Raw genomic sequence first — 23,170 nt, 5'->3', positions numbered from 1 at the left:
TTATGGTCAATTGGAGTTCAAACAAATGAAAACAACTCCATATCCATCAACTGGTGAGCGAATAATAAAATATGTTCTAGCTAAACACTGGAATATTACTTAGCAACAAAAAGGGAAGAACTACAGATACAGGCTGCAAAATGGATGAACCCTCAAAATATTATAAGTGAAAGAAACCTAAATAAAAGACCACTCACTGAATGATTCTATTTATACAAAATGTCCAACAAAAGGCAACTCTAACAGGAAGTAGGTTAGCAGCTGCATGGGACTCAGGGCGGGTGGGAATGAGGAATGACCAAAAATGGGCATGAACAGCCTTTTGGAAATGAGAAATGTTCTAAAATTGTACTGTGGTGACAGGTGCCCAATTCTGTAAATATATTAAAAGTCATTGAATTGTATATTTAAAATGGGCAATTTATACGTCAATAAACCTGTCGTAAAAAGAGAAGGGGTAGGGGAGAGAAGGACTGGGAGTTTGGGATTTGCAGAAGCAAACTGTTATATATAGGATGGATAAACTACAAGATCCTACCGCACAGCACAGGGAACTATATTAAATATCCTGTGATAAAACATCACGAAAAAGAATACGAAAAAGAATATATATATGTATAACAGAGCCACTTCGCTTAAATCAACTATACTTAAATAGAATTTTTTAAACATTGGAAAAATCAAAGAAAAAATAATAAAAAGTGAAAGAATACTATCTTCCTAATGCTGATCCAAGTTTTACACAGTCTCCATCATTCAGATCCTGTCCTTTTATTCCATGAATGCAGTTATTGTTGATGTTTATCTATTTGATTTGAATATGTCACTATATATTCATTTACTCAAGGAATAGTTATTGCGCATCTAATATGTGCCAAGCCATGATCTGGACGCAGGGGTGCAGCAAGGAACAACTGAGTCTTTAGGGAGCTTCAGTTTCAGTGTGGAAAACAGATCCTAAATGAGCGAACAGGAGCATAACCGCCTACACTGAAGAGCAAGGTTGTTCTGCCACTAATCTGCAGTGGTCCTCTAGGTGGCCATTTCATCTTCTAGGAATCCTTTTCTTCATCTGTGAAATAGGAATTATAATATCTGTGCTGCTTGCCACATAGGGCGCTTGAAGAGAATCAAGTGAGATGAGTCCTAAAGTAAAGAAATACTACACATTTTGGGTGATAACGTCTGTGCATATTCAAAGTGTACCAAGCCCATGGTTCAGTAGAAATGTAAACAATGTCTTGAAGTTTCCATGCATCGGGCACCAGAGACTTGTTCTCATTCCCATTTCTCAGTTATGTGCTAACTTTTAGTAATGGTGCTAAATTGAATATTTTATCAAAATAGTCACGAGTATCCTTCAAAAGTTATAGAATTTTTCTCCTAACTAAATATGTTTATCTATTTATAAACATATAAGCTAAATATAAACTTATATAAATATAAGTTTCTTAAGTTACCTTAAGAAACAGAAGGGCTTCCCATGAGCCAAATGAAATGATCTTTTTTGAAAATTTAATTTTTAATTTTATATTGGAGTTGATTTTCAATGTTATATTAGTTTCATGTGTACAGCAAAGTGATTCAGTTCTTCATATACCCATTCTTTTTCAAGTTCTTTTCCCATATAAGTTATTACAAAATATTGAATAGCATTTCCTGTGCTATACAGTATGTCCTTCTTGGTCATCTATTTTATATATAGTAGTGTGTGTATGTTAATCTCAAACTCCGAATTTATGAACTAGCCTTTATATTTGAGGTACTCAGAAAATAATAAAGGAAACAATTTGCTAAATTCACAGTTTTTCCATCTTGGAACTTTGTATGGAAAGTTTTTTTACATGGGCCATGTTTAGGAAAAAAACACATCCATCCTTAAAAAATAAAACATAATTTTTTTTTATTGGAGAAAGGAAATTTGTATAGTTTTACAGTTTATCTCTTGGGTTTATTTAATCTTTTGGAGTTTAAAAATTATTGCCCTGGACACACCTGTTCTCTTTTTGGGTTCCTTTATTTAACCTTTGAATTGAGTAAAAAGTTGTCTAGGTTTTATGACAGTTACAAAGATTAAAGCTGACCTTTACATTTTCCTTTTGCAAATTCAAAACTTTGGTCACTTTGCCTTTTTAATATAAGATGATTACATAAGATTGATCCAGCTACAAATGATGTAGGAATTTAAGAATCTCATTGAGGTTAGTTTCTATTAATTAATTATCAGGTGCATTAATTACACTATAAATGATAATTAGCCTTTTCTGTGACCTATTACTGGTTTTCTCATTGGTTTCATAATTTCTGCAAATGAATATTTAAGCTTGAAACTTTGAAAAGCTACCTTTATTAGTAAAATGTCCTACATTACTCAAAAGTTTTAAAAGTGCTTGATAAGCTGTCAAATGATGATATGACTATAAATTAATAACAGCATTACTATACATTCAATTTTGTTGTTTGCTGATTTCTCTCCAAACAGCATCCTCACTATTAAATCATGAGCTTTGCCCTATTCCTCCATTGTCTCCTAACTTCTTTTTCTTGAAATTCTCTTCCACTTTCCTTTCTGATACCCCCTTTGTCTATTCTGATTTGAAAACATGCATGTACTCAATATTCTGTCTTTGGATTATCTCTCTTTTTTGTTTGTTTGTTTTTTACCTTTTTTTTTTTCTTTAACGATCACTTTTATTTCCTAATAATGTCTCTTGAAATATTTTATTTTACATGTAATTCACTTTTCTTATTTATCACTTCAGGGAGTTTTAAAGTATCATTGGTGTGTAGGTGAATCTATAATCTACAGCCCTACAGTAATCTTCATTACTTCAAACTCTAGTCTCACACTTCCTCGTGTGCTCTAGATCACATTTTGGATATGCCCGGATAGGTTCTATCTCATTTAACAAATCTGATTCATAATCTTTCTCCCTAGTCTAGTACTTATTCATATTCTCATTTGTATTCCACATCCTAACCTTGGCACCCGGGGGTGACCTTTGCCTCTTTCCTTTCCTTCACACTCTATATACAATCTCCAACTTCTCTGTGGACTCAACTGCTGAAACACCACTTTCTCTATGTCCTAGAAAACTTCCCTGTATTTTTAAAAGTGAAAAGGGAAAGTGTTAGTTGTTTACTCACACCCGACTCTTTGCGACACCATGGATGGTAGCCTTCCAGACTCCTCTGTCCATGGAATTCCCCAGGCAAGAATACTAGAAGGGGTAGCCATTCCCTTCTCCAGAGGATCTTCCCAACACAGGGATCAAATCTGGGTCTCCTGCATTGTAGGCAGATTCTTTACCATCTGAGCCACCTTAAAACCCTCCTTCATACTTGCCTGGACTCGTTGCAAAAGTCTGCTAATTGGTATCACCTTTGCAACATCTGAATTTCTTAAGCTGGCATTCTAATCTTGTTCATGATCTTGCTTCAACTGACTTTCCAGACTTCTTTCCTATTCATTTTCTATGGTCCAGCCAAACATAGTTCACCTTTTCTTAAAACATTTCAAGATTTGTGTTTCTTTCCTCATTCACTGACCTTTGCCTTTAATATGTTCACCACTCTTTCAAACTGAAATACCATTTTCTTGAAGTTCCATACAAATACTACCACTTTCATGAAGCCAACATGCTCTCCTCTCACTTTGAATTCGTACAGAGACTTATACGTTTTCAATGTCTCTTGTTCCATACAGACTAATACAGTGGCCATATGTATGCATAGCATCTCCCCCTTTGCACTTGGGGACTGTGTCGCTCACTAGCTGACTCCATGCTTTGCCCCTGAAAGGCACACAGTACACAATTGTTGAATGACTAAATCTCTTAATCATGCCATTGGGTCTAGATGTTGTGCTTATCTTAAGACAATTAGTCATCAGGCCAACTTCAGTGAACCTTCCCATTGGATTTCCCGGATCATCCGTTCCTAAAGATGAAAGGCTGAGTATTCAATAATAGTGCTCATATTTTCCTGGACCACATACATTGAAGAGAGAAGTGGAAATAGCCCTCTAGGGAGTTTTGAAATGTTCTTGAAGGATGTTAAATGAATATAGGTACCTCCAGGCTTTTAAAAATTGTCTTCTGATATATGAAAAATGCCCATGTAAATTAAAAATCTATCATTCAGGGGATACTAATGGGAGCAAGACCTGTGAAGGTAAAACACACAATGTAACGTTGCAAGAGCCTTCATAGCAAAATGCAATGGCACCTTGGGACCTGAAGCAAATAAACTTCAGTGAGAACAATTACGTCAAGACACACTTACCCATTATCGCTCCTCTTTGCAAGGACAGGACACGGACTGCTGGGTCTCTCTTTGAGTTGGATGATTGCATTTATCTGAGGTGGTTGTACACTTACTTGTTAAATATGGCCCCATTTTAGAATATTAAAAATAATGTTATTTCTTGTTTTCAGAGGATGCTGTCCTTTGTACCTGATATGTAGGAGATCAGCTATTATTGAAAAACTGCAGAGAGAAGATAGGCATAATACAAACCCCGAGATGTGGAAAATACCACATGGGACAGGAATTATATTAAAGTCCAGTTTATAGGGGAAAAAAGGCAAAAGTGAGGCAGTGGGTGCTTTCAAATGATGATTCAGATAATTGGCCTCACCATATTTTAAGTTTTTATGATTGACTATTTCAAGTTCCTAGTCTTACTTGTGTAAATCTATATATGAGAACAGAAGTTAAGCCAACTTTGTCTTTTTGTACATGAAAGCTCAGTTGTCGATAACCTCAGAGACCTGTTGCCAATTACATTAACTTCCACCCCAATCTGATCCCTAAGGTGTATTCCTGAGAATCATGAATTCTTTCTTGCACGTTTATGGTTGGAAAATAACTTCTCATATCTAAAAGGAAATTAGTTCTACAGTATGTGACTTAGAATACATACTACAGAATTTTCTTTTTTAGCAATTTTGTGATGTTTTTCACATACCATATAATTCACTCATTTAAAGTGTACAATGCAACGGATTTTAGTATATTTACAGACATGTGCAATCATCAACAGAGTCAGTTTTAAAACATTTTCATCATCTCCAAGAGAAATGTATACCTTTCAGCTATCATTACTCCATCCACCTCTTCCATCTCTCCTCCATCCCTAAGCAATCACTAGTTCACTCTATGTCTCTATAGATTTCTCTATTCTGGATTTTCATTTGAATAAATCATAGAAAATATGATCTTTTGTGGCTGGTGTATTTCACTTAGCATGTTTTCAAGGTTCTTCCAAGTTGTAGCAAATATAAATACATTCATTCCTTTTTATAGCTGAATAATGTTCCACCATAGGGCTTCCACTGCGGTTCAGCTGTCAAGAAGCTGCCTGCAATGCAGGAAGTACAGGATATGTGGGTTCGATCCCTGGGTTAGGAAGTTCCCCTGGAGGAGGAAATGGCAACTCACTCCAGTATTCTTCACTTTTGGCTATTATGAATAACATTGACCTAAACCATAATCTACAACTTTTTGCGTGGGTATATTTTCATTTCTCTTGAGTATACAGGCAGACCTTGGAGATACTGCACGTTTGGTTCCAGAGCGCTATAATCAAGTCAATATCACAATAAAGCAAGTCACAAACTTTTTGCTCTCCCAATGCACATAAAAGTCATGCTTACCCTGTACTGTGGGCTTCACAGGTGGCCCTAGTGGTAAAGACCCCACCTGCCAATGCAGGAGACATAAGAGATGAGGGTTCGATCCTTCGGTTGGGAAGATCCCCTGCAGGAGGGCACGGCAAGATACTCCAGTATTCTTGCCTAGAGAATCCCATGGACAGAGGAGCCTGGTGGGCTACAGTCCATACGGTTGCAAAGAATCACACACACTGAGCAATTGAACAGAGGCACCCTGTACTGTAGTCTATAAAGTGCAGACTAACACTATGTCTAAAAAAGTACATACTTTAATTAAAAAATGCTTTCTGCTAAAAAATGCAAACTGTCATCTGAAAATGCAGTGCAATATAATGAGGTCTGCCTTTGTATATCTAAAAGCGGAATTGCTAGATCATATGGCTTCCCTGGTAGCTCAGACGGTAAAGCGTCTGCCTACAATGCGTGAGACCCAGGTTCAATCCCTGGGTCAGGAAGATCGCCTGGAGAAAGAAATGGCAACCCACTCCAGTATTCTTGCCTGGAAAATCCCATGGACTGAGGATCCTGGTAGGCTATAGTCCATGGGGTTGCAAAGAGTCAGACACAACTGAGCGACTTCACTTTCACTATGGTAAATCTATGTTTAATCATTCAAGAAATCACCAGAACGTCATCCAAAGCAGCAGCACCATTTTGTTTTCCCATCAACAGCGCATGAGGGTAATGGTGTCTACTCATTCTCGACAACCTTTGTCATTGTTTGACTGTTTTGATTCTAGCCATTCCTATGGATGTGAAGTTAGGTCTCACTGTGATTTTGATTTGTAGTTCGGTGACAATTAATGATGGCACCCCACTCCAGTACTCTTGCCTGGAAAATCCCATGGATGGAGGAGCCTGGTGGGCTGCAGTCCATGGGGTCGCAAAGAGTGGGACACAACTGAGCGACTTCACTTTCACTTTTCACTTTCATGCATTGGAGAAGGAAATGGCAACCCACTCCAGTGTTCTTGCCTGGAGAATCCCAGGGACGGGGGAGCCTGGTGGGTTGCCGTCTATGGGGTCGCACAGAGTCGGACATAACTGAAGTGACTTAGCAGCAGCAGACAATTAATGATGTTGAACTGTCTTCACTCACAATGCTGTTACAGTAAAATGTATGGGTTTTCCCCCCATATCAACCAATTCTCCAGCTCTCCAGACACCAATTCAATTCTGACACTAATTACCTAGAGAGAACACAGGCTAAGGGCTCAATCCCACTAGACTGCCACCACATCGGACAGCTAATCACAAGTTTCATATTGCCAACTGTACTTCTGACCAACTGGCTATAAATCAGGGGTTCCCACAGCCCCACTCCCTCTCTTAAACAGTTTATTAGAAAATGGCTCATAGAACTCAAGGAAACACTTTACTTACTATCACTAGTTTATTAAAAAAGATGTTATAAAGGATATAAATGAACAGTCAGATGAGGAGGTAGATAGGATGAGATTCAGAAAGGCCCCAAACACAGGAGCTTCTTCTATTCTGTCTCAGGATGTGTTCATCAATCCAGAAGCTCTTTAAAGCCTGTTGTTTAGGGATTTTTTATAGAGTTTCCATCTTGTAGGCATCAGTGTCTAGCTCCACTCCTCTTGTCTGAGGTTGGGGATGAGACTGAAATTTCCAAGCTTCTAATCAAGGTTTGGTCTTCTTGGTCACAATCCCCCATCCTGAAGCTATCAAGGGATCCACCAAAAGTTGCCTCAGTAGAAACAAAAGATGATCCTATCACTCCTATCACTGAGGAAATTCCAAGGGTTTTAGAAACTCTTGAGTCAGAAATGAGGAGAAAGACTAAATATATATATTTTATTATATCACAATATTTCTGATATGGAGCATCTTTTCATCTGCTTATTGGCCATTAGTATATATTCCTTGGAGAAATGTCCATTCAGATGCTATGTCCATGTTTAAATTAAATTCTTTTTATTATTGAGTTATAAGCATCCTACGTAATATTCTGCATGTCAGGCCATTAATGGTTATATGATTTGAGAATATTTTCTTTCTTTCTGTTGTTTTATTTTAGTTTCCTGATATTTCCATTGAAAAAAACAAAAGCTTTTAATTTTGATGAAATTCAGTGCATCTATTTTTCTCTTTTTTGCACATGATTTTGATCTTGTATCTAAGAACTTTCTGACAAATTTAAAATAATTAAGATCTACTTCTATATTTTCTTCTAAGAGATTTTATAGTTTTAGTTCTAACATTTAGTTCTTTGATCCATTGAGTTAATTTTTATATGATATAAGGTAAGGGTCTAATTTCATTCTTTTGCATATGGTTATCCCATTGTCTCAGCACCATTTGCTGGAAAAAAAAACTAATTTTTCCCTATTGAATAGTCTTGTCATCTTTCAATGAGGATTCATTGAAAACTAGTTAAGCTAGACATATAATTTTATTTATGGACTTTCACTTCTTTCCATAGATATATATGCCTAGTCTTGTGCTAATACCACAGTGTCTTGATTATTATTGCTTTGCATTAGGTTTTGAAATCAGGGAGTGTAAGTCTTCAAACTTTGTGCTTCTTTTTTGGGATAATTTTGATAGGGATTGAGTTGAAGCTGTAGATCACTTTGTGGCATATTGACATCTTAACAGTGTTAGCTTTTCACTCCATGAACATGAGATGTTTTTCCATTTATTTGGTCTTCTTAATAACTTTCAATATTTTTTTATAGTTTTCAGTGTATAAGGTTTATGCTTCTTTTATCAAATTTATTCGTAAGCATTTCACTCCTTTTAAAAGCTGTTGTTGGGACTTCTTTGCTGGTCCAATGGTTAAGAATCCACTTTCCAATGTAGGGGACATGGGCGTGAGCCCTGATTAGGGAGCTAAGCTCCCACGTGCTGCTTGGAAACCGAGCCCACGTGCCACAGCTAGAGCTGTGAGCTGCAAAGAAGACCCCACGTGCTACAACTACTAACTGCTGCAGTCAAATAAATAAATATTTTAAAAAATGTTTTACAAAAATAAAGCTATTGTTAATGAAATAGTTTTCTTAATTTAATTTTCAGTTCACTGATATTTCAGTGAACTGAAATGTCATTGCTTGCTGTGTATTGATCTTATATCCTACAACCTTGCTGAATCATTTATTAGTTCTAATGGTTTTTTAGTGGATTACTTAGGATTTTCTGTGTACAAATGTATATATGTGTGGATAGAGATAACTGTGCTTCTTCCTTTCTAATTGGAATTCTTTTATTTCTTTTTCTTGGTTAATTACCCCAGCTGGAACCTCTAGGACAAATGTTGAATAGAAGTTGCAAGAGCAGATATCCTCATCTTGTTCCTGATCCAAAGGGAAAAGCACCAAGGCTTTCATCATTAAGTATAATGTTAGCTATGGATTATTAGTCTGGAGTGTTTTTATCATCAAATAATGTTGGAATTTGTTAAATATTTTCCCCTGTTTATTGAGATGACTGCGTAGCTTTGTTTTTTATTCTGTTGATATGATATTTTACACTGATTGATTTTGGATGTTAAACCAACATTTCATCCCTGGGATTAATCCTGCCTGGTTATGGTGCATAATTCTTTTTATATGTTGCTGAATATACTGTAGACTTTACATTGGGCTTCATCCACTATATCAGTTCAGTTCAGTTCAGTCACTCAGTCATGTCTGACTCTTTGCAACCCCATGGACTGCAGCATGCCAGGCTTCCCTGTCCATCACCAACTCCCAGAGCCTTTTCAAACTCATGTGCATTGAGTCGGTGATGCCATCCAACCATCTCATCCTCTGTTGTCCCCTTCTCTTCCTGCCTTCAATCTTTCCCAGCATCAGGGTCTTTTCCAATGAGTCAGTTCTTATATATAGAGTGGATGTGTATATATATATATATATATAAAATCTGTTATAGAGTGTGATCATATTCTCTACAGGATAGTGCTACAAGAGAAACAGAAATTGCACTAAAGGTTCTGAATTTTATATTTATTACACTATGTTAGCATTATTTATTGACTTGAACCCTGATCATTATTGAAAAGACTTGGAATCCTTAAGGATTACAAAGTTGGTCATTTACTGCATCTTTATCAATCCAAATCTCAAAACACATATGAGTAAAAAAGCCTAACCTACAACTTGCTAGAACATAGTAGATCCTCAGTACATATTAGTAGATTAATTAACTGATTAGTCCGAGTTCTTGCAGTTGGGTCAAGGAACAAGCAAGCATCTTGAGCACATCCATCAGCTTTCCATATAGAAAGCATTAGACTTGACAGGGAGTGGTGGGCTCAGAGAGTTGACTCAGAAAGCTAGAAGGGAAACAAAGCAAGCATGCCAAGTTCAGGTAACATAGCTTCAAACTTCTTGGGTAGTAGATTCATGGTGAGCTGACATGACAAAGGAAATATAGAAACAGGAAGCACAACTTTAATTCCATCATGGATAGATGCCCTTCTTTGAGTTTCCACACTGTATAAGCCTCAGTCTTAACATTTACCACACCTCTCTGCTAATTTCCTTGCCACTATAGAATGTCTGCATATCAGAAGTGCTTAGCATACAGAAAAAGTGAAAGTGAAAGTTGCTCAGTCATGTCTGACTCTTTGCGAACCCATAGACTATACAATCCATGGAATTCTCTAGGCAAGAATACTGGAGTGGCCTTTCCCTTCTCCAAGGGATCTTCCCAACCCAGGAATCAAACCGGGGTCTCCTACATTGTAGGCAGCTTCTTTACCAATTGAGCTATCAGTGAAGCCCTGGAATACAGAAAGTGTGCGATAATTACTCTCTGAATAAATGAATAGTAATCTGGTTGATGCATTGGGTAGGCAACAGTCAGAGAGTGGCCCTGACCAAGTAAGGCAAAGTACTTCCCAGAGAAAGAGTCAGACCTTTACAAATGATTATTTTTAAAAATAATAGCAGCTACTGTGATCAAATAATAGATTTTGATGAATTTGGCCTAAGTAGAAGTAAAATTTACCCCCTCTATCAGATTGTGTAGATAATATGAGCAATACCATTTTGTAGTTCAAAGATCACACCACTGTGCTGCAATTTTTTCCTCCCATTTTTAGAAAACAAAAACTAACTCTCATCTAACCCTCAACAACTGTTTTTCAAGGTTAAAACATACACACAGAGATCAGGATTAAAGAAAGGATGCTTACACTTTCAATTAGCTCACTATAGTTTCCCAATTCTAGGACACCTTCAATTATAACAGATTTTTCCAGAATTAAAATATATCTACATATATATATGCTTCCCTTGTGGCTCAGCTGGTAAAGAATCCTCCTGCAATGCAATTCGGGAGATCTGGCTTCAATCCTTGGGTTGGGAAGATCTCCTGGAGAAGGGGATCTTCTTTTATATCTAAATATAAAAAGCAATTGCAAGTTGGATCCTCATTTTGGAAATATCTACATGCATTTTAAAAGCAAAGAAATGTGGTCTGTCTTCACTTTTCAATTCATGAGATCCCACTAGAAAATCAAATAGCATTTAAAACATGTGTTTAATGTGGTGTGTTTTTATGTTATGTCATATTACTATGGCAATGAGGTACTTTAATGATAATACTGATGACCACAGTACTCTTTAAATCTCACTTGGATACTTATCCAACAGGGTTTAACTTGTGGGTAAATAAGATGTCTGATTACATCTATGCAAACCAGTAGCAATTATTTTTGCCCTTCAGAAATAAGAGCTTCCCAGCTTTGTGTGGTTTCAAAGGAAAGCATTTTGGTCTTTTAAACACAATAACCAGCAGGCAGAAAATAGGAAAACAGCATTTAAATTTCTGGGGAAAGGGGTTATCTCTGTTACACGGAGTCAGGGGAAGGATAGCATAGGGCTTCCAACATGGGTTTCTCTGGCTTACAATCTTGGTTCTCAGTTCTTTTGGTTTCATAGTTTTATTTTTAAAAAATCAATAGATGGAAATGTTTATCCTCTAAATACACTGTTCAACTTAAGAAGCAGGGAGAATCCATTTGGGCTTAATAATATGTGTAAGAGATTTTCATTTCACTCAATGACTTCATAGCCTAAAACCTAAGGTAGTGAACCCTTTGAATTTAACGTATCTGAAAGTCCAGTGAAATTTTCATAAGTATCCATTTCTACCCCCACATATCTACAAGAGATGTTCTAGTTAATCTTCTTTAAGGTCTTATTCACTTAATGGAAATGCTTAGCTGCATAATTGCTTTGAGCCTATTGCTATTCGGAATTGAAAATATAATAATCTAATGGTATTGTCTCTATAAGCGAATGAGAATTTCAGGAGTGGCTGTTGGTGCCACCCATGTGATCCAGAGAGGTTAATGCAGTTAAACTTATTTCACAGTCCATTAAGGAGCTTACGGTGACCTCTCGACCTTTGCGCCAACAACACGGAATCCATTATCATCACAATGGAGGAGCAGTGGGTTCGGCTGACTTGACAATGGGCCCGGGAAATCCCAAGTTAGTACTTAGTTTAAAAAAATGCACTTTTCTTTCTGCTTCTTGGGTATGGCTATTAATATGCCCTCCTATAATTTGTAACATTAACATTGCTGAAGGTACAGAAAAGGACATTGAAATGAAGATGTCAAAACTGCTGACTTAGTTCAGTGCATGATAATATTGGCTATGCGTTGAAGTAGTAGATATCTAACAGGAAAATCAAGATGAAGAAAGTCAAGAACTCAGTTAAATTAATGATAAATTATCACAGGTTGCAGGATTCACTTAGGCAAATAATAGCTTTCCTCCATTTTTAATGCTACAATCTGAGATTGAATATATGAAGAGAAATAAACACTTTTAATCTACAAGTATGAATGTTATGAATAGCATGAGTTAAAACAACATTAAAACATTTACTCTATCAAAATCCAAATTTCAGAGAAATATGACACACCACATATTCTCAAGAACATGTCACCGTGACAAATCATATCAGTCTACAGACACCAATCATTAATCCTTCTTCTGTACGTAATTTGGTGAAAGACATCCCTGTCATTCACATGTAAAAACAGATTTCAAGCATGGGGTTAAAAAATGAAGATTTTTATCAAACTACTGGTTGGAATGAAAGTGTTAATTAGCATTTTTGCCCTCTAAAATGAACTTGACTGCACAATAGTCTCCTTTGAAGAAATAATAAGCCAGAAATTTGAATCAGATATTGCAGTACTTTGTATCAATGGAAAAGAAATGCTAGATCAAAGAATCTCCATGCCCCCCAAAACTGAACAAGATAGTCTCTAGAGAATACAGTTTCGATTGTAAACATACATGAAAAAAGATCCATTGATATTTCCAGAAACCCAAAAGGCAGCATTTTAAAATAATTTAAGGAAAGCATTTAAAGGTAATTAAAGAATCCAGCAGTACATTTCAAAGATAGTTATTGCTGATGGAAGCTCACACATCTTAGCTCATTTAAACACAATAAGGTTTCAACACTTATTACAGCTCCAAATGCCTGTAATATAATCACACTAAAAACAGAAGCCAAGATCTTGAGTTAATTTTCAGGAGCACATTGTGATGATGTCTTTTTATGGTTTGCTATCCGAGAAAATAACTGAAAAAAACAAGTATCACCTACTTCTGATCATTCAAAAGAAAATAATATGATCAAACAGTGTTTCCTAAACATAGCTCTACTTGAGATCTATTTTAATTATTCAAAGAATATATTCAATTTAGTATTTGAAACTGATGTTAAAAACCTGTTTCAGAGTATTTAGAGGTAAAATAAAAGTGTCTCATCAGAGGTTTACATGAAGGTAGAATAAATATTCTTCAGAAATAATGTCATAGTAAGTATTTAGTCATTTATTATTAAAGAAGTTTTACAAAAACTGTAGTCACTAAACATTAAGTTTTCCAAGATGCTGTTCCTAACAGAGAATATAGTAGTATTCAGTTTTAAATTTTTATGTGGTTTTTAAAATTCTTGAATGTCAAAACCAAGCAGAACTTTGTATTTAAAAAGTCGTTGAATTTAGTTCTTCAACTCATTGCATAATTTACAAAGCAAAAATGGCTAGATAATACACTTTAGTTATCTGTTCTAGTTTATTAACCTGAAACATGTTGCATAATATTCACAGTTGTCAGCAAATGTGTTTTTATTTATGAAGTTCTAAGATACTTTAGAACTTCTTTCTCCCCAGCAAATATTTGTTACAGTGATTAATCTAATTTCCATTGTAATACATCTCCTAGTAAGCATTTTATTCCTTAAATGAGGCAGAATTCCAGACAAGAAGAGTAAAGATACAGGACAAGAAATTGGCAAATAGAAAAATAAAATACAATAAATGGATTAAAAACAGAGTGTATGCATATATATATATATATACACACACACACACACACAGACTGAATATATATATATGCCTATATATATGTGTGTATATATATATAAAGGTGAAGAGAGAATACCAAGTAGCTATAGTTCATAATTTCATGTGAGCAAACTATGTCTAATTTTGATGGGGTCCTAAGATACAATATATAAATGATTCTTTACAATTTGCAAAACATAACATTAAAAATCATTCAAAATACATTAAAACATACAATGTACTTGCCACCAAAAATGGGCATAACCATTAGGCCAACTGTCTCATATTGTGATTGATGTTGTTATCGTTATTGGTATCAGCCTGATCAGACACTGAAGATTTAAACAATTCTTTAACTTTTCTTAGAAAATTTTCCCAGAGCATTGTTGGATAGGAGACTTCTATCAAGAAATCTCTCTTCATGAAAGGAAGAATTTAATAATGGAAGAGAAAAAAAAAGCATCAAAACTCTGTCAAAATATAAACCAAGGCTCTCCGATAAGGAATATGTAGCAGAGTTAATTTGCTGTTACGATGCCTCTACTTGACTGAAGAGAAAGTTGTCGCTGAGAGGCTGGCATAAAGCATGAAAGTGTAAACTGCGGCTCCAAAGTGAGTCTCAGATTTCAGTAGCCAAAAATAAACTGGTTCTTGGCTGAAAGACATAAGTGCAATTGTGAAATTGATATCCCTCCTTGGCCGAGTCCCAGACAATATGTTGCCTTTCGGGGGCTGATCAACGTGATTGATGTGATCTGTGAAATCCAGGGGGGGCACTCCCCTTTAATCAAACCCACCGTCCTCGACAGAAAGGCAGTTGTGGGCTAACAAGTTCTTCAAACTTCCTCCCTCTAGGTCTCCTTAGAAATCTGACAGTCCAGAAGGAGAAAAAGGTGGCAGAAAACAGCCACAGGATGACAAACTCCACCCTGGAATTAGAAGAGAGAGGGGGGAAAAAAAAAGACAAGCTATTGGGTAAGACATAAGATGGCAGCAACTGAACAGTTTATTGCTTTTCAAAGAGAAATTCAGACCTCTCTTTTAATGTCAAAACCAACTCACTAAAGACATTCAACTAAGGTGTTTTTTTTTTTTTTTTTTTCCCTAAGAATATAGATTTTTTTTTTCTGTTTCTCTCTAACAAGGATGATCCGTGTGTTAGAGTTCACGTCCTTTTTTTTTTTTTAATTTCTCCCTTAGGTTTTCAAGTTTGCATCATGTATTTTAAGACTTGTGGTAACTGGTCCCCAGAATAACCTGTGAAGATAAATTCACAGAAAAACAGCCTACAGTCTTCCAGGGAGCAACATGAAGCTTGCAGATCTGCCACAGGTATCAGTGTGGTGGATTCTAAACACAAGTTTCCTAGTCTTATAATCATGATCACTTATTCACACTCTCCTCAGCAGTTCTCAATGAAGGAATAGGAAGTTTTTGCATTTCCTATGGTAAATGTCTCTAAACCTATAACAAATTGGTACTGATTGTTTCTTCTAGAACCATCGTAATGACTCAAATTGATTTTAGCTTAAAAGATCAACACCAGGGTATAATTTACTTTTTCAGGGTTTCCTTTCATGTTGAAAGGCTTCCAAACTGGTTAACCTTACCACCCTCTCCTGCCCTGTTGTCCTGTTTGCGCATAATATTCTGGTGCCAGATTGTCAGCTAATTATGTCACAAGCAATCAGCTAACAAAGCACAGGCCTCCTTGCCTGGAAGGTGAACCTTGTTTCATAGATACTCCAAGGGAACAAAAAAAAAATAGACTCCTTTCATTAAAGAAATCTGGAGTGAGGGTTTTATTTAAGCAAACACTTCATGTCCCCACGGCTGTGGTAGGGATGTTGATGGTTGGTTATTTCTTAAGCAGCTGCGTTGGTGGGGGTTAGGGGGAGTTGGGGGGAGTGGGGCCCTGGAGTACCATGGAATCCATGGTTCATCTTGAAAGCACATATAGAAGAAAAACAAATAAATGACAATGATGAGAATTTACTTTCAAGTTCTTTCACTAAGTGGGATAAACTAAAATTATAGACGATTCTTAGGAGAGTCACAGAACATGAAGGGATGTTCAAATTAGGTGTATGGCAAAATCTTTAGACGGCTTCCCAGGTGGCGCTAGTGGTAAAGAACCCACTTGCCAATGCAGGAGACATAAGAGGAGCAGGTTTGATCCCTGGGTCAGGAAGATCCCCTGGAGGAGGGCATGGCAATCCACTCCAGTATGCTTGCCTGGAGAATCCCATGGACAGAAGTCTGGATTTCCCAGCTTGGTGACATGAAAGCCAAGAAATGACTAATATTCTCGAATATAAGACGTAGAAGAAATTAAAGAGAATGTGATCAACAGTTATAATTTCTACCATGATGGGGAAAATAGGGGGTTAAAGTGAATGAAAGGGATTGAGGGTAAAATCCTGATGTTGGCCGAGACAGGGGAGAATCTTTGTAATGCTAAAGTTTATGATTATTAAAAATCTGAAACTTTTTTTCCCTGGGGAGTTCTGAAAATAGAAAACATGCATTTTTGTCCAGAATGATTGTACTGTCACCCTGCCTAAAGTCAAAGGAAGAAGTAACTAAAAATGTCCCTTCCTGCCTTTGCAAACAAGGTTATTGTGATGTTAGCTTATATTCTTCCAATGAAAGAATATCACCCGGGAAAGGACAGTTTGATTTTTGCTGATTGAATAGTGGATAAGTCTAAATTTTCCATTTGTAAGTTGCACACTCCATAGTAAATTTTCTTCAAAGGACTCTTCCTCTTTCCTCTAAAAATTAAAAAAGTCAACAAAGACACAGGAGCTAGACTCAGACCTTCATGGGCTTCTCAGATCTGTGGTTGGGTAGCTGTTGTAGGGAGAAGGCAATGGCACCCCACTCCAGTACTCTTGCCTGGAAAATCCATGGACAGAGGAGCCTGGTGGGCTGCAGTCCATGGGGTCACTAAGAGTCGGACACAACTGAGTGACTTCACTTTCACTTTTCACTTTCATGCATTGGAGAAGGAAATGGCAACCCACTCCAGTGTTCTTGCCTGGAGAATCCCAGGGATGGGGGAGCCTGGTGGGCTGCCGTCTATGGGGTCACACAGAGTTGGACACAACTGAAGCAACTTAGCAGCAGCAGCAACAGCTGTTGTAGATCTTCATCTTCATGGGGCTCTTGAGGTCTGATGCTTGGGAGAAAATCTAGGACTTATAAGACATTGAAATTGTGTAATTATTCCTACTTTAGCATAAGTTTGGGGACTTTCTAGGCATTATAGATTTTTGTTCTCTTTTGATAACAGAATGGAGAGAAGCAGAGATGATCTAAAGTATTATAGTAGTTCATAATTCTATCTAGTTTGAGGCTGGAAATCTTTAAAGAAACAATGATCATTTTATACACTTTGCACATACGATGGCAATTATATTTTATTGCTGTTCTATTTGAGAAGCTCAAGAGGACAAGGCATGATTGCACATCTACAGTACATAAATTTTGAAATGAAACTTTTTAAAGTTTTACCAATTACAATATTTACATATACATATTAAACAGGTGTTTATATTGTCACACTATAGGCAATACTCAAGTTCCTGGACTTAGAAACTCCTTGGGTCCCTCAAGGACTCCCAGTCCTCGACTTTGTTGTAGTTTTAGGCTCTAAGTCACGTATGACTCTTGTGATCCCATGGACCCCAGGCTCCTCTGTCCATGGGATTTCCCAGGCAAGAATACTGGAGGGTGCTTCCATTTCTTTCTCAAGGGAATTTTCCCGATTCAGTGGTCGAATCCACACCTTTCTCCTTGCCAGGCAGATTCTTTACCACTGAGCCAACAAGGAAGCCCCAGTCCTCAGCTTAGGAGTCTCTTTTCTAAAGAAACTAACAGTTGTCCTTTCAGGCATCTTCCGTTCTAGAAGGCGCCATTGTCTTTGGTGTAGAAGAGCATCTGTTTTTAGGATGAGTTCAAATTTGAAATAAATAACTGCAGTGATAGGAGATGGCTGGGAGTATAGAGAAAAATAATATGTTCTCTGCAGTGATAAATTTCACAGTTGTTTAACTTTGACTGATTTTAACCATTTTGGGGAAATGTATTTATGCAGCCACTAAAATTAGAGATGAAGAAATCAACATCTAGAATCACTGAATTTATGGTTTTTCATAAATAAGCGTCTTTTAAAAGATGCTTGCTCCTTGGAAGAAAAGCTATGACCAACCTAGACAGCATACTAAAAAGCAGAGACATTATTTTGCCATCAAAGGTCCATCTAGTCAAAGCTATGGCTTTTTAGTAGTCATGTATGGATGTGAGAATCAGATTATAAAGAAAGCTGAGTGCCAAAGAATTGATGCTTTAGATTTATGGTGTTAGAGAAGACTCTTGAGAGTCCCTTGGACTGCAAGGAGCTCCATCCAGTCAATCCTAAAGAAAATCAGTCCTAAACATTCATTGAAAGGCCTGATGCTGAAGCTGAAACTCCAATACTTTGGCCACCTGATGCAAAGAACTGGCTCATTGGAAAAGACCCTGATGCTGGGAAAGCTTGAAGGCAGGAGGAGAAGGGGATGATAGAGGATGAGATGGTTGGATGGCATCACTGACTCGATGGACATGAGTTTGAGTAAGCTCCAGGAATTGGTGATGGACAGGGAACCCTGGCATGCTGCAGTCCATGGGGTCGCAAAGAGTCGGATACGGCTGAGCAACTGAACTGAACTGATGTTTTTTCAAGATATCTGTTTTAAAATAATTTATTTGTTTTTGGAGAAAAGGGAACCCTCTTACACTGTTGGTGGGAATGCAAACTAGTACAGCCACTATGGAGAACAGTGTGGAGATTCCTTAAAAAACTGGAAATAGAACTGCCTTATGATCCAGCAATCCCACTGCTGGGCATACACACTGAGGGAACCAGAAGGGAAAGAGACACGTGTACCCCAGTGTTCATCGCAGCACTGTTTATAATAGCCAGGACATGGAAGCAACCTAGATGTCCATCAGCAGATGAATGGATAAGAAAGCTGTGGTACATATACACAATGGAGTATTACTCAGCCATTAAAAGAATACATTTGAATCAGTTCTAATGAGGTGGATGAAACTGGAGCCTATTATACAGAGTGAAGTAAGCCAGAAAGAAAAACACCAGTACAGTATACTAACGCATATATATGGAATTTAGAAAGATGGTAACAATAACCCTGTGTACGAGACAGCAAAAGAGACACTGATGTATAGAACAGTCTTATGGACTCTGAGAGGGAGAGGGTGGGAAAATTTGGGAGAATGGCATTGAAACATGAATAATATCATGTATGAAACGAATTGCCAGTCCAGGTTCGATGTACGATACTGGATGCTTGGGGCTAGTGCACTGGGACGACCCAGAGGGATGGTGTGGGGAGGGAGGAGGGAGGAGGGTTCAGGATGGGGAACACATGTATACCTGTGGCGGATTCATTTTGATATTTGGCAAAACTAATACAATTATGTAAAGTTTCAAAATAAAATAAAAAAAATTTAAAAAAATAATTTATTTGTTTTTGGTCGCACTGGGTCTTTGTTGCTGCGCATGGGCTTTCTCTAGCTGCAGAGAGCGGGGCTCCTCTCTCATTGCGGTGCACAGGTTCTCACTGCAGTGGCTTCTCTTGTGGCGGAACATGGGATCTAGGGCATGTAGGCTTTAGCAGTTGAGGCGTACAGGCTTAGTTGCCCTGTGGCATGGCATGTGGAATCTTCCCTGACCAGGGATCGAATCCGTGTCCTGTGCATTGGCAGAGGGACTCATCCACTGTACCACCAGGAAAAGTCCTCAAGATGTCTTTTAAAAAGCTAACACCGTATTTATTGCCTAGGTTTTACATCAAAGCTTAAAAGGTCTTCCTTCAGCCTCTGTCAGGCAGGCTTATTAGGAAGTGAGTAAATTTAATAAACACACAACTGCACTAAGTATGCGTCACCTCATTTGCATGTGTGTGCAGGTACCAGTGCCGTCAGGGTGGGCAAACAGCTGTCTGCTGTGGGGTTTGTGTGGGTATGTAAATGAGGTTTTCAGAAAACAGGTCCCTATCCAGAGAGCAAACCGCAGGCTGGCAGGGAGTTTCAGGAGCCACCCAGGACATCCTCAGGACACCCCACTTAAAGCAACCCAGAGAGCGTGGTTAGTCTGCTTGTGAAGATCTTTAGACAAGGCTAAAGATGTCTCGAGAGAGAGTGAGACATACACATATAAGGAAAAAGGGCTTATGGTGTAGGTTTTTAAATTTGTAAATCTTCAGTCTGATAGAAGATACAGCATTCATTCTGGAAAGCTCATTGTTTCAAAAATTGGAACCAAAAGGGAAAGAGCGGGGGAGGGGGATGATAAATTAGGAGGTTGGGATTAACATATACACACTATTACATAAAAAATAGATAATCAAAAAGGACCTACTGTATAGCACAAGACTTATACTCAGTATTTTGCAATAATCTCTAAGGGAAAAGAATCTGAAAAAGAATATAGATAGAGAGGTAATTGAATCACTATGCTGCATACCTGAAACTAACTTGAAATTGTAAATCAACTATATTTCAATTAAAAAAAAACTGGATTCAAAGCTCATTTTGCGGCAGAATGAAATATCTAAATCAATTGGCTGCTATCTTTGCTTTCAACGGTAATAAATATTTGCCACGTATATCATGTGGAGTATAATACCAAATAGGACCCCAATATCAGGAAGAGTAAGCAGTGTGGGGTCCTGTATATTATTTACACTGGATCTCCTGAGATTAAACCAGCTTTGAAAAAAAGGGGATAATCCTCTAAGAGACAAATGTATAATTGAATCCTATAAACTTACCCTATTTCTATAGTTGGTAATAAAGTGAAATTGAGCCAGAGAACTGTGTTTTCTTTCTGTAAAGAAATAAATAACAATGAGCAGGGTTTTGTTTGGTTTTGTGTCTTCAAACCACACACCCTTTTACAGAAGAAAAAAAAATAGCAAAGTGTTAGAGTCTGTGGGGGATGGTGGGAGCTATCTTTATCTTTAATCTGAGTGAGCAGTTTCATAATGTTGTTATACCAGAAAAATATAAGATAAACATTTCTAATATGAACCAGTTCAGCAAACCACACATGTAAATACATTTGCAATGATCATACATTAATAGGAATGTTCACAGTTCTGCTAGTGTGCATTCACTGGAAATGCTTTCTCAGTGAATATTCCATTTAATAGTCTCAGTAGTGCCCCACTCTGAAAGGTTTCACATTCTGTTATGAGGGGGGAATCCTTCAATGGCTGTTACAGACACCGTCTGATGCTTAGTAGCTGAACGGGGCATATGCTGCCAAATTCCTATTTGTCCTTCATGTGAAGTCCATATTGACTGCTGCAAAAACTCTTTGTATGAGCTATTATTTTCAAATTGTTTCCCAACTTATACTGCAATTGAAAACTGGACAGCTTTTCAATTGCTCTTGCATTCCAATTGATTACCAATACAGTTGCTCAGAATTAAGAATATCAGTCTCTTCTCTTCCCTGGAATCATGTTGACTCCATGTGGCTTTCATTTAAATATTGCAGGACAGATTGTGCCTGACTCTGTGCTCAGAGATTGTCCCGGGCAGTCAATTAGATTTATTATCTCTTCTCTCAACTCTATGGTATGTATCGCTGTGAAAAATACCAAACCCCAGACATGATGTTGCCTTCGCTCCAAGGTCTCCTAGGATTGGTATCTGAGCTTCGTTTCTGCTGCGACTCAAGGTTTGCGATGTATTCTTAGGGATGAGGTAGTTGTAATGATCAAATGACTAATACATTTCCTGAATAAATGCATTCTAGAAATGTTAGGTTATCAGATCAAGTGAATAAATATTTATTGAGTGATTACTATGTATAAGGCACTCTGTTAGGCCCTGGAGGATGGGGTCAGGAGGGCACATTGAAACATTTGAAATTCTCAAAAATACTGAAAAGTGAAATCAATAGAAGCGAGGGAGTTCTTTATTTGTCTAAGGTGTTTCTGAGTGCTTTCAAAAATCACTTTGGAAGTCCTCAGAGGTCCTGTGATCATTAATAATCGTCACCATTTTCAGATGGAACAATTCAAGAAGGGAGAGGTTAAACACTTTTCTCAAGGTCACACAGCAATACAGATGCAAACGGGGAAACTGCTACCCCAAGCAGCTACCTCCTGGTTTGGTGTTTAAACAGCTTGGGAACAGTTGTTGGTGCTGGGAGACCAGGGAGGTCATGCTTTGGCTTGGCTGTGATTGCTAACTGGCATTTATGACATAATTAATTGACCTAAAACTGCTGGCATTTCAAATTACCGTAATATAAGTAGCCATAATATAACTATGGGGTGCTCTCTGAGCAAATGCTTCTAATCCCTCTGCTTTCATAAGACTAAAGAAAAATAGCATAGTCCCTTCTTAATGTGTACTCCCCCCAACATTTTCTTGTGAAGATTTTCAAATACACAGAAAAATTGAAAGAATTTTACAGCAAATATCTGTATACTCATGACCTCAATATTATCATTTATATTTACTATACTGGCTTTGTAACATATCGATCCATTTTTCTATTCATCCATCAATCCATCCTCATTCTAGAAGCATTTTTAACATAGTCACTTGGGAGGTGGTATATTCAAGAACAGATGCCTTCTACCAGCTCCTGAATCAATGACCTTCTCACTAGATCATGCCATCCACTCTCTTGTCAAAAGCTCAAGGTGAGTTTTTAATGATTACTCTAGTAACTAGTGGGCTTGGGTTTTCCTTGTGGCTCAGTTGGTAAGGAATCTGCCTGCAGTGTGGGAGACCTGGTGTTCTATCCCTGGGTTGGGAAAATCCCCTGGAGAAGAGAAAGGCTACCTACTCCAGTGTTCTGGCCCGGAGAATTCCATAAACTGTATAACCCATGGAGTCGCAAAGAATTGGACACAACTGAGAGAGTTTCACTAGTAACTAGTTCCTAAAATGTGCATTTTAAATAGCTGAATATATGCACAGTCACTACACTAACACCCACAATCTTCTTTTATTTGGTTGTTTTGTTAAACCTGCCCCCAAATCTTTTTCTTAGAAATAGCTTGAGGTCTGAGAAGCTGTTACATCAACTTCCTGATACTGCTAATGTCTTAGCAGTCCA

The 23,170-nt window shown here is 37.5% G+C and overlaps 1 long non-coding RNA gene across 1 annotated transcript; it reads right to left on the bottom strand.

Moving 5' to 3' along the window:
- Window positions 1-13,891: 13,891 nt before the first annotated feature.
- Window positions 13,892-20,915, bottom strand: LOC129652851 (uncharacterized). Its single transcript, XR_008714814.1, has 2 exons — window positions 20,862-20,915; window positions 13,892-14,674 (listed from the first exon to the last, which is right to left on the bottom strand). It is a non-coding gene; the product is annotated as an uncharacterized LOC129652851 (long non-coding RNA).
- Between the last annotated feature and the right edge of the window lie 2,255 nt (window positions 20,916-23,170).

The sequence above is a fragment of the Bubalus kerabau genome, chromosome 5 (genome assembly GCF_029407905.1).
Source record: "Bubalus kerabau isolate K-KA32 ecotype Philippines breed swamp buffalo chromosome 5, PCC_UOA_SB_1v2, whole genome shotgun sequence".
NCBI classification, from domain to species: Eukaryota; Metazoa; Chordata; class Mammalia; order Artiodactyla; family Bovidae; genus Bubalus; species Bubalus kerabau.
Note: the sequence above shows the minus strand (reverse complement) of the source record. Positions and strands in the feature narration are given on the sequence as shown.